The sequence below is a fragment of the Ursus americanus genome, chromosome 25, assembly GCF_024610735.1.
Source record: "Ursus americanus isolate L20-20 chromosome 25, mUrsAme1.1.p, whole genome shotgun sequence".
NCBI classification, from domain to species: Eukaryota; Metazoa; Chordata; class Mammalia; order Carnivora; family Ursidae; genus Ursus; species Ursus americanus.
Genome location: NC_142151.1, coordinates 10,783,921 through 10,795,571, shown reverse-complemented (window position 1 = coordinate 10,795,571; position 11,651 = coordinate 10,783,921). Strand labels below are relative to the sequence as shown.

General features: G+C 42.8%; 1 long non-coding RNA gene across 1 annotated transcript; it reads left to right on the top strand.

Moving 5' to 3' along the window:
* The first annotated feature begins 1,649 nt into the window (after positions 1-1,649).
* LOC148107756 (uncharacterized) lies at positions 1,650-11,651 on the top strand. Its single transcript, XR_015721566.1, has 3 exons — positions 1,650-1,775; positions 3,516-3,719; positions 9,719-11,651. It is a non-coding gene; the product is annotated as an uncharacterized LOC148107756 (long non-coding RNA).

The window sequence follows — 11,651 nt, the reverse complement described above, 5'->3', positions numbered from 1 at the left end:
CTTTGGAACATCATCATCAAGAAGCTAGCACCCCTGCCTCCCAGTTTCTGTGGGAGGGTGAAACTTAACCTATTAGCACCAAATAGCACCTACAGATGGCCTCGTCACGTTGAGCAACCTCCCCTCTAACATTCTCCAGCACTGTTCCACTATCTCACCCCAGCACTTAAAAATCCTCTTGTCTTTCTTTCAGTGGAGTTGAGCTCAATCCCTGTGGCCTATTGGAATAGTCTTGAACAAAGTCTTCCTTGCCTGGGTAACTTGTTCAGTATGTTTTTTTGACATGTTGCAGAAGTTAAATTTGCTTCTAACAAATCGCCTCAATCCCTAGTGTAGGGGACAAGGGTAGGCGGCCCTAAAATGTGCCACGATGGCATATTAATTATTTGACTTCAGCCCTGTAAGAACACTCCGACCAGTCTTAAGCATTAACTTGCTTCAAGCTTATGCACTCCTTCCTTGCTGACCTAAGCCCCTTGGTCTGTGGCTGAACCGATCTACGTTCCTAGAGATTTGCAGACCTCTGGCCTTGAGGAGGGAGCGACCAAACTTTCCCAGAAGATGAGGCCTGACTACATTCAGAAACAGCTGCCGCTCACTGGAGGAGATAATGCTAAGTGAAATAAGTCAAGCAGAGAAAGACAACTATCATATGATTTCTCTCATCTATGGAACATAAGAACTAGAATGATCAGTAGGGGAAGAAAGGGATAAAGAAAGGGGGGGTAATCAGAAGTGGGAATGAAACATGAGAGACTATGGACTATGAGAAACAAACTGAGGGCTTCAGAGGGGAGGGGGTGGGGGAATGGGATAGGCCGGTGATGGGTATTAAGGAGGGCACGTATTGCATGGTGCACTGGGTGTTATACACAACTAATGAATCATCGAGCCTTACATCGAAAACCGGGGATGTACTGTATGGTGACTAACATAATATAATAAAAAATCATTATTAAAAATAAATAAATAAATAAATAAATAAATAAATAAATAAATAAATAAAAATAAAAAATAAAAAAAAAAAGAAAAGAAACAGCTGCCGCTGATGCCAGCAAGTCTGCTCAGGGTCATGTCCATGTACAGGATTAACCACCTGGGCACCTGCTTCTCCTGCACGTAGCTCCCATCCCCCATTTCCCATTCCCCTCCCCACTTAAGACCCTCTGGCTTTGCCTGGATGGGGAAGATGGCCTTTGAGACATTACTGCACCACCTTCTCAGGTTGCCTGCTTCCTAATAAAGCAACCTTTCCTTTCCCACCATCACTTGTCTCTTGAGTATTGATTTTCAAGGAGCGAGCAGCTGAACCTGAGTTCAAACGGGTTCTCTCGCCAGTAACAAACCTGCTCTGGAAACCGTCAGTGCAAGGATACCCAGACCTTCCTTTGTTTGTTCAGGAACAAACCTTGTTACTTTTATTCTCATCTACCACCTCAGCCCAGATCCGCCTAGAATCCCCAACTGAAGCTCCCAAACACCTGTTCTCCTCGTCTTGTAAATTTTTCACAAATCTATTGTCTCTTTGTTTAAAATGTGCAAAAACTGCCTGCTTGGTCACTTCTTTTAGTCTCAATTTCCTTATGTGGCCTCTGTACGCAGATGATAAAACTTTGGGGTTTTTCTTCCTGTTAGTCTGTTCTGTGTAAATAGAATTCTTAGTCCAGCTGCCTTGTTCCCTTGACGGCAGAAGAATTCTTGCTCACCGGTCAACTGCTCACGCAGACACTCCTGCAGCTGAGATCCTGAGACACCTGACAAACACCTGGCAGAAGGTAAGATTCCTTAACGCGCCAGCCTCCTGGAAACCCTGCCTGCAGGGTCCGGTGGAGAGAGGGTGGTGAGAATATTTTCCTTTAGATTAGCAGAAAAAAAAATATTGTGCAACTAGTTCCTTGGGCTTAGTGATTCTTGGTAAAAAAAAAAAAATGTGGTAGAACACTCTTTAGTTATTGACCCATTTTCTCCCAGGGATGGTCTTTGTTTTCCTTTGTCTGTGTCTTTTACGTCATTTGTCAAAAAGGAATTACCCCAGGACAGAACACAGGCAGATCTCTGAGCCAGCCCTGGTGTCATCAGACTGGTGTTATTTAGACAGAATTTGCTGTGAATCCTTTGCGTAAGAACCAGATGAGGTTTTTCCTTTCATCTTGTTTTATGTCTTAAGAGGTCGGCTTTGTGGTGAGTGAGAACATTCTCTATGGTCTGTGCCATCTGGAGGATGCGTTTCCTGGGTGCACTTTGGTGGCCAGTCCAATAGACGGGATCTGAGACATGCAATTGCTAGCGACATACTCGTTACCTGGCTGTGTCAGCTCTCCAGGGAAAGTGCCATTAGAGGTCCCAGCCCCTAAGGCATCTTTGTTGTCTCAACGTCTGTTGCTTGTTGGTGCTGGAAAGACCCATTCAATAATGCCTGTCTGGTTTCACAGATTAGTGGATCTATGACAGGCGGCGTCTCACATGTATGGGACGCCACGAATACATATACGCCACATCATTCCTACTGTCTGGGCCACGCAGATCTTGCGTTCTTAGACTATTCTTGGGAGTAAACTTGGCATCGTGGGGGGTGCATGATCTTCTGTGCCCTCTCCAGGGACGCCTCTTGCATCGGCATAAAGATTTATTCTAAGCCTGAAAAGTTGCCTCTGTGTCTTTCCATAAAGAGGTTTATTGGATTGAGCTGCTTTTGGAATAAATATACTTACTAATGGTGATCCCAATCATCAGTGGTCAGATGTTGAATCTTTTGCACTGGAGAAACTTCTATATTTGAAAAAATTTTTAGAGAACTCTCATTCCAAGCAGCTGCCTTATTGGTATTTATAGAATGTATTTAAAGATCAAATTGAAAGGAAAACACAAAGAAGTATAATGGCTAGCCTGAGGGAACCCTAAAAAAAATGGAAGAACAGAAGTTAGACTTAGAACAAGAATTCACCATACCTGACATAAATCCCCCTCTTATCTGTTTCCCTGTTATGCTGAACTCCCCGTCTCTGAACCTCCAGATCTTTTGGATCTCTGGACCCCTAACCTAGACCTCTCTCTTCAAAGCCCAACCCCAGCTCCTCAGCCAATGTCCTTAAATCCCAAAACCTCAGCTTCCCCAGAAGAACCCTTAAAGAACCAGCTGCCTATTTGAACTTCCCTCTTTTTTTTATTTTAATAATATTTTTTATTATGTTATGTTAGTCACCATACAGTACATCCCTAGTTTTTGATGTAAAGTTCCATGATTCATTACTTGCGTACAACACCCAGTGCACCATGCAATACGTGACCTCCTTACTACCCATCACCAGCCTATCCCATTCCCCCACCCCCCTCCCCTCTGAAGCCCTCAGTTTGTTTCTCATAGTCCATAGTCTCTCATTGTTCATTCCCCCTTCTGTTTACACCCCCCTTTCTTCTTCCCTTTCTTCTCCTACTGATCTTCCTACTTCTTATGTTCCATAAATGAATGGAACCATATGATAATTGTCTTTCTCTGCTTGACTTATTTCGCTTAGCATTATCTCCTCCATATCTACGATGGAATATTACTCAGCCATCAAAAAGAACGATTTCTCAACCTTTGCTGCAACATGGATGGGACTGGAGGAGATAATGAACTTCCCTCACTTTGCAAGATTCACAGAGAGCAATTTGGCTTGATCTCCAGGCCCGAAGAATAGATTACTTGGGTAAATGCTGAACGTCAGGAAGTAAATCTGGTAAGAGCACTCAGGATGGGCAGTAAAACTCATTTGTTATGCCTTATAATTTCCCATATTTTACAAGGCCTTGTAATCGAGCTCTGCCAGTTTCAGACATTCGTATGCAATGTCCGTTAAGTATGTATCTTGCACCCCCACCACAAAGATTTCCTTAGACAGCAACAGACCTTTCAAATTATAAAACCCCTTTACCTCTGCTCTCAGAGAATTCTAACAAATTTTGAGTGGAGTTAGAAAGATCAATAGCTGTTCACAAACTCACTCACAGAGACTCTGGCCACCAAAGGGAGTTGTTTCAGTTCATGATTATATGACTGTTGTCAAGCAGGCCAGATAGCCCCCTGGAGAAAACTCCTTCACAGGGAAAACAGATGATCAGAGTGTCTTCCCAGCTCTCCTACAACACCCCCCCCCCAAAAAAAAACCCAAAACCAAAAATAAATAAATAAATAAAAACCAGAGATGGTTTAACTAGAAGCTGATATTTAAAGGTTAATGGAAGCAACATAGGAGGGCTTTTCTCCCAATGTAAATCAGTATAAGGTTGAAATACTTGCTCAGGGGTCACCTGGGTGGCTCAGTTGGTTACGTGTCTGCCTTTGGCTCAGGTAAGGTCCCAGAGTCCTGAGATTGAGCCTCACATTGAGCTCCCTGTTCAGAGCGGAGTCTGCTTCTCCCTCTCCCTCTGACCCTCCTCTTGCTCCTGCTGTCCCTCTCTCTGAAATAAATAAATTAAATCTTAGAAAAAAGAAAAGAAATATGTGCTCAGAAAGAGGGGGAACACCCGAAAACCTTTGTTGAACATTTTATGCAAACTTTTTGAAGGCACACTGTATTAAACCCAGAAGCCCCAGGCCATAGAAATCAAATTTGTGCTTTTATGGGAAATATTCTTCCTGATATAAAAAACAAACCTACAATAATATGATCAGTTGGACCCACAAAGTGTGAACCCAGTTCCTTGGAAAATAGCTTCCAGGAAAGTGGGGGGTGGGGGGGAAGGTACTGAAAGCAATAATACTCGCTTTGCAATTTGAATCTCTGGATGGCAAAAGTGTGACTCTTTATATTTCTTATGTTCCATAAATGAGTGAAACCATATGATAATTGTCTTTCTCTGCTTGGCTTATTTCACTTAGCATTATCTCCTCCAGTCCCGTCCATGTTGCTGCAAATGTTGTGCAATCGTTCTTTCTGACGGCTGCATAGTAGCTCAAAGCTCTCCCTATCTGCCTCTCGACAATTGCAGATATTACAAAAACAAAAACAAATCAAATTAAAAAACTGGGCATTGGAAGAGAAAATGTCCTGCAGTTAAGAAAAAAGAGAGGTTTAGGGGCACCTGGGTGGTGCAGTCTTTAAGCGTCTGCCTTTGGCATTCTGGGATCCAGCCCCACATCAGGCTTCTCTGCTAGGAGCCTGCTTCTCCCTCTCCCACTCCCCCTGCTTGTGTTCCCTCTCTCGCTGGTGTCTCTCTCTGTCAAATAAATAAATAAAATCTTTAAAAAAAAAAAAGAAAAGAAAAGAAAAAAGAGAGGTTTAATAAGGCATTGCCCTAAACCCTGTAACTCTCAGAAAATTTCCTTTTCTCCTTTTTCTCTTTCCCCCTTAAATGATGGGGTGAGCCGATCCTGAGTCGCACCCCAGATCTACCCTAAAACTGAAAATAGAGGATGGTGAACTGGCTTTCTTAATTGACACTGGTGCAACTCCCTCTACCATTTCTTAGGAGGATTTTTCTCTCTTCCTGTCGCCTCTGACTCTGTGCAGGCTGTTGGAGTCTCAGGACAACTTGCGGCCCATATCTCAGCCCACCCCAATATCATTCGGCCCTCCTAACCTCCATCTTGCCTTTCTCGTTTCTAGGTGCTCACCAGCAGACAGTCTCGGAAGAAATTTGTTAGGTACATTTAATGGCACTATAAACTGCGATGAGAATGGCGTTTTGGTTTCCTTACCGTTCCGACCAAGTTTACCACGCCCCAAATTTCCTACTAAGATTCCTTACTGGAATCTCATTCTGATCTAAGTTCCCCTGAAGGGGATGAGTCTTTAAAAGGTGCCAGTCGGTCTGTGGGCTACCCATGCAAATGAAGTTGAGTTGTTGGGAAGTGGGGGCCTGTGTGCATTTCTTGAAAAAGAGACTGTTTCCATCAGTAGGCCACTACCCTCTCTGCAGAGTTGCAGAACAAGGAATTAACCAGAATAGATTCTCTCTTGAAACACAGTAACTTTTACTGCCTCACCCTATAACACTCCAATCTTGCCAGTAAGAAAAGAAGGCAAATTTGACTCACACGGAAACCAAATTTATCAATATGTACAGGACCTTTAGGTCCTTAGGCCATAAACACTTTCGTAATTCCTTGGCGCCAGGTGGCCCGACATCGAGATGTTATTCTTACCTCAATTCCTGCAGATGCTGCCAGATTTATAGTAACTGACCTCGACCCAGTTTTCTTTTCAATCTCATTGCACCCTGACTCAGTTTCTTTTTGCATTTACATTTGAAGGGAGACAATTAACCTGGACTCACAGACCCCAAAGATATTGTGAGTCTCCCCCAATATTTTCTCATGTCCTTAAAGCCATCCTGGGTTCTACAACCTTTACCCAGGCTTTCACGTTGCAATATGTTGCAAGATGTTGATTGACCTTTCACTCTGTAGTCAAACTAAGCAGGGGACTCTTCTAGACCCCCTTGTCCTCTTGAGGACACTAGGTGAATGCAGCCAGAAAGCCTTTAGATCTAAACTTCAGTGGGCACAAACAACTGTTATCTATTTAGGACATGAGTTATCTTGGAGCATTCCAAATCTCATTCCAAAACACTTTCAGTCAATTTTGTCCATTCCTCTCACTCAAACAAAAAAACAATTACATCAGTTTTTAGGGGCAACTGGCCACTGCCACCAATGGATTTCTAATTTTGCAGTTTTGGCTAAACGTTTACATGCTCTTCTTTCAAATATCACGTCGGAGCCTATATCCTGGACTTTTTAGATGCATGAATCTCCTTCGAAGCTTAAAATTCATTGTGTCCACACTCCCCAGTTCTTGGTTTACCTAATTTTGACAAGCTCTTTCATTTCATTAAAAATAGTGGCATTGCTGTAGGCATTCTAGGACAAACTTTTGCCTCTCGGACATATCTATGGAATATTTCACACACCAGTTAGACACTGTGGCATCAGGTATGGCCACAACAGCTGCAGCTGCCATCTTGACTGACAAAACCAGGGCTTTATAAGAGACTCCCCCATTCACCTATATGTTCCCCATGTGCCGTCAACTCTCTTGCAAGCTCATAAGACACTGCACCTCTCTACACAGCGACAGACCACTCACAAACAAGCTCTTTTGACAAACCCTTCCACCATCTTACATTGTTGTCACACCTTAAATTCAGCTTTCTTACCACCCCTCCCTGATGACGGAGAGCCCCACTCTATTTCTCATGATTGCCTTCCAACTACAGACAGGGTCTCAAAACCACAAGAGGATCTCTCAGACATTCTGCTAGACAATTGAGACTTACTTCTGTTTTGTGGTGGCTCCTGTAAGTGAAATTTCTGGGGAAATGTAACAACTGGTTATGCCATAGTTTCCCCACATGAAACATTGGTGGCGTGTTCTTTGCCCACTGTAAAATCAGCCCAAACGGCTAGACACATAGCACTCACTAGAGCCTGCACATTGGTGGAAGGGAAAATTGTTACTAATTACACAGACTCCAAATATGTTTTTGGAGTCTGCTGTGCTGTTGACACCATTTGGAAATCCCATGAATTCTTAGCTTCTGCAGATATTCCCACAGCTAATGGGTGTATAATAGCTAACCTATTACAAGCTATTCACCTCCTTCCTAAAATTGCCATACCAGGGAAACTGATGTTATGTCTTTAGAAGGTGATAGGGCTGACAGAGCTGCTCGGTATGCAGCCCAACATGGAACCCCTTACCATTTCTCCAGCCAAGTTTTAACCTTACTTTTATCTCTGACTGCTATTATTATCAGGCAAATTTCCCACCATCTTAAAAAGGACACTTGGATACACAAGAATGCCAAGCAGTTATCAAGTGGATTAGCTATTGGGCCAAATCAACATTCTCTAGCCACGCCCCCCTCCCCCGTTTTTTAACTTTTTGGCTTGCGCTTATCTCCCACCAAATGGAACATACATGCAAACAGAGGGTAATCAAGGAATTAGACAGTTGGCTTTGCCCTGGCACCTACAGAATTTCTGACCAAATTAGTTCTCAGTGCACTGCTTATAAATCTCATCAAATTTCTAGAAGAAATCTGTTCACCCCAGAAAGTTCTTCTAGGCCCATATTTCCCTTCGCATAGGTTTTATAGATTTGCCCGCAGCCTTGGGCTATTCTCACTGTTTGGTCATTGTCTGCATGTTAAATGGACGGGCTGGTGCTATCTGACTTGACAAGGTGTGCTACAGTAATGGTAAAGAAGTTAATAACTGAGCTGAGTCCTCAATTCAGCATTTCTTTATGGATTGAGTCAGACCAAGGAACTCATTTTACTTGCTCACAAAGACTTTGGGTTACTAATTAAAATTTCATATACCATATCGTCCGCAATCATCAGGGCAAGTGGAATGTTAAAATCCAGACATAAAAAAGGACCTTAGGAAAGATTTGCCAAGTAACTGGACTTAAAAGCCAAAAGCATTGTCTTGGACCTTTATGAAGATCTGGAATATTCCAGGGAGCCTGAATGGCTCAGTCAGTTAAGCATCTGCCTTCAGCTCAGGTCATGGTCTCGGGGTCCTGGAATTGAGCCCCGTGGCAGGATCCCTGCTCAGCAGGGAGTCTGCTTGTCTGCCTCTGCCCCCCCACCCCCTGCTCGTGTGCACACTCTCTCTCTCTCAAATAAATAAAAAATATTAAGAAAAAAATTTTTTTAAAGATCTGGAATATTCCAAATAAGAGAGATGGATTGACCCCTTTTGAAATAACATTTGGTCATCTAAAGCCTCCTGGCATCTCTAAAACTTTCATCCAAGGATTAAGTGAATGATTTGATGTTATGACTATATACAAGTACTAACTAGCATAGTAGAAGAATATTGTCAACAGGTAAGATAGGCATAGCCTCCACCAACTAATGAGCTTTGCCAGCCCTTTTGACCAGGAAACTGGGTACATCAAGTCTTCAGAAGAAAACACATACTATCACCTCACCTCACTAGGAGGACCTTATGAGATATGGCTGTCCACCTACACTGCCATCAAAACAAAAGAAAACTTCGCCTGGATTCATGCAAACCAGGCCCAAATACACCCAGATCATTGCTCTCACAACAACTGGGAGATGGCCCCTACAAGTGATCTGAAAATCAGGATTTCTAGGGCCAAGTTTCAGGCTCCACAAGCAGAAGACACCATGATATAGACAGCTTTTCCTAAGATCATGAATCAGAAAACTTCTCTTTCAACTACATTCCTTTTTTTTTTAAGGCTCAACAAAAAGAGGGACGCCTGGGTGGCTCAGTCGTTAAGCGTCTGCCTTCGGCTCAGGGCGTGATCCCGGCGTTCTGGGATCGAGCCCCACGTCAGGCTCCTCCGCTATGAGCCTGCTTCTTCCTCTCCCACTCCCCTTGCTTGTGTTCCCTCTCTCGCTGGCTGTCTCTCTCAGTCAAATAAATAAATAAAATCTTTAAAAATAAATAAATAAAATAAATAAAAACAAACAGAAACCCAACTTTTAAAAAATACTTTTTCAGATTTTTAAGTCATTTACTAGGGAGCTGATTGCAGAGTGTTGTCCCTATCCTACTTCTCATAGGTTTCTACCACAGGCTCTTGTTCAACCTATGCTTTGCTTTTACTAACCCTCTCTTTTTCAACAGGGTGGGCATAGACCAAACACCCCTTTATGCCAGTTTGCCAAACCCATGTCAACTAGTTGGCTGACTGATGTCTATGTTAACATCTAGATAAGGCAAAAGAACCTTAACCGTTCTTTATTCCCACAGGTACGAACACCTGGTGGACTGAGCGTGGAAGACAGAAGGACAAAAATGTATGGTATCCACAACCAGAAGAATGTCCCTCTGTCACTCTGTCACTCTGACTCCATCACTATCATAAAACCAATAGCTGGAAAATTTTCCCTTTGCATTGGAAACAGACATGCCACTTGACGTCTCCCGAGAGATATACCGAATACTGTATTGCAACCAAACCCTGAAATCTGATGTTGAAAATGGTACCCTCAAATGTGTCAGGGAGATTAAAAACCATAGAGGTTTGCCAAACTGCCAAAAGCTTTACAGATCAGCCCTGTATGATGTGGGCTGCCCACCCTGTACCACAGGCTGTATTTGAGTGAATCAAAATCTGGACTTGCTTGGCTGGGTGACAAATTAAGCTCACTGGGGCACCTGGGTGGCTCAGTCAGTTAAGTGTCTGCCTTCAGCTCCGATCGTGATCCCAAGATCTTGGCATTGAGCCCCACGTCTGGCTCTCTGCTCAGTGGGAGCCTGCTTCTCCATCTCCCTCTGCCTGCCACTCCCCCTACTTGTTCTCTCTCTCTCTTTCTGTCCAATAAATAAACAAACAAACAAACAAAATCTTAAAAAACAAAACAAAACAAAACTAGGCTTACTAGCTGCCAGAATCAAGCTACAGGTCTCTTCCACTGGGTATTTCTCAACCTGTTCTGCTCTCATGGACTGACAGGACCGCATGAAAAATGGAGCCATTACAGATGTTAGTTAACATTATCGGTGACTGAGATCATGAAATAATTCAGATTTTGAAAATTTTAGGTTTCCACTTGATTTGTCTCTAAACCACACTGGTCTTCTTATTTTATGTGGAAACAAAGTATAAATGGGCCTCCTTCCACACGGTCAGGACAATGTGATCGCGGACACCTGGCTCCTTACTGTCACTAAGCACTCCACCCTAAATGTCAGCCAAATTATAAACTCGTGCCGCATAAATGTGTCCATCAAGAAATCATAGAAAATCCACTTGTATATCACAATTCCAAGTTCTATTCAGCAGTAAGGGTCTCATAAGTCAAGTTTGGGAGATTATGAATTAAGATTATGAATTAAGATTATGAAAAGCAATCCTAAATCTCTCCATGGTAATGGAACAGGAGTTCAATACCACAAGTAAACTTTTAATAAAATCAACTTTTTGCACCAAAAAAACCCAAACCAAAACAAAAACAAAACTCAGAAGTTCACAGCTTAACCTCTATGGAACCCCAACATCCTTGAGCTCTGGATACCTTGACTGCCCAACAAAGGAGGAGCAGTGCAACCATCAGTGAAAAATGTTGCTTCTATGTAAACCAAACGGGACAAACAATACCTAAGCTACATCTGTTAAAAGAATTAATATTTTTCATCAGGTGAAAGAAGCACAGACATCATATTCAACTGGCTTAATGGGATGTGGGAAACGTGATCTGATTTGTTCTTTTCTGTTTATTCTTCCTTATTCTAATCTATGTTCTTTTTACTCTTTGCAGATCTCTTACCGCGCATTTACTAATATGGTTTCTCTCTCCGTGGTCCCCAGCTCAGTTTTTAGTGTGGAAGTTTCCAGGGAAGTTCCAGAGCCAGGAACTGAAGGGGGCCAGGACAAGCCATCCCCAAATGCATCACAATGGCATATTGATTATTTTGAATTGAAGCTGTTTGGAAAAAACCAGTGCAAAGACACTCACACCCTCCTATGTCCCCCTGAAAGCAGGAAACAAATCTTCCCTGTGAAAAATGCCTTCCCCATAATAGGAAGTAAAAGAGCGTCTTTATCATACGAGATAGGGTCTCTGAAGTTGAGAAAGCAGCAGAAAAAAATTGATTACTTTTTCACTACATTCTACCACCTCAGCCCAAATTCTGCTCAGAATTCCTTACTAATTAAAGCTCCCAAACACCCAGTTTTTTA